The sequence below is a fragment of the Passer domesticus genome, chromosome 3 (assembly GCF_036417665.1).
Source record: "Passer domesticus isolate bPasDom1 chromosome 3, bPasDom1.hap1, whole genome shotgun sequence".
Lineage (NCBI taxonomy): Eukaryota > Metazoa > Chordata > Aves > Passeriformes > Passeridae > Passer > Passer domesticus.
The window spans coordinates 107,000,078-107,000,882 of record NC_087476.1 but is presented as its reverse complement, the minus strand read 5'-3'; the positions used below and the strand labels follow the sequence as shown (position 1 = coordinate 107,000,882).

The 805-nt window shown below is 37.9% G+C and overlaps 1 protein-coding gene across 1 annotated transcript in view; it reads right to left on the bottom strand.

Annotated features, from left to right (window-relative positions):
* PPP3R1 (protein phosphatase 3 regulatory subunit B, alpha) overlaps positions 1-805 on the bottom strand; it is a 38,720-nt gene that overhangs the window by 2,167 nt on the left and 35,748 nt on the right. The gene's annotated exons all lie outside the window — the stretch shown is intronic.

Below are 805 nucleotides of genomic sequence, written 5' to 3'. Positions count from 1 at the left end.
CTGGGAGAAAAATAAGATTCAGAAAGATGAGAATTGAAAATTAGCAAAGTGCAAAGAACACATTCAATAGATGCACTGAGGTCAATGATAAAGGCAGTACTTCCCTGGCCTCTCCAAACTGATTTACATTTTACAAGTACTGTTAGAGATGAGATTAATTATGTACAAACCAAGGCAGTTCAGTACAAATAGTACAATTTACACGCTCAAGGGCCTGAAAACCAGTGCAAATAACACCATTCTGGCACTCCTCTCCATCTCACGTTATGACCTTGTAGTATGTTTGCGCATGTTAAATAAAATGGTGACTTCTAAAACACCTGTAAAACTGTGAACCTTCCCAGGAAAAGGAAAGTACTTTAGGAACAGCAGCAAGATTTCTGACAGAACATACACCCAGGAAAGAATTACCAGTGTTCAAAGGAAAGGTGCCATGTCAGAGGAACATTTTATAATGCGGGAACAAAATTCAAAGGCCAAATGGTATGTGCCAAAGACAACAAATTAGAAAGCATTTTGTAGGTACATGGCACCAGATTCAGAGAGGGTAAAATGCAAGAAAAAGAATAATATGTTGTAGAACTGAAAAGTGTCTTGTCATGAGGTCAACAAAAACTGAAGAAAATAAAAGTAAAGAAGAGGAAAATCCATCAGTAGCACAAAAAAGAAGCCTGAGCAGAAGCTCAAAGACAAAAGAAGAGGCAACATCACATTTGATAGATGGCTGGAAGATGACAGCCCAGTACAAGAAATAAACAAGTAATGCAATAATCCAGGCATTTGCAGGCTGTAGCTCTAACTTCTT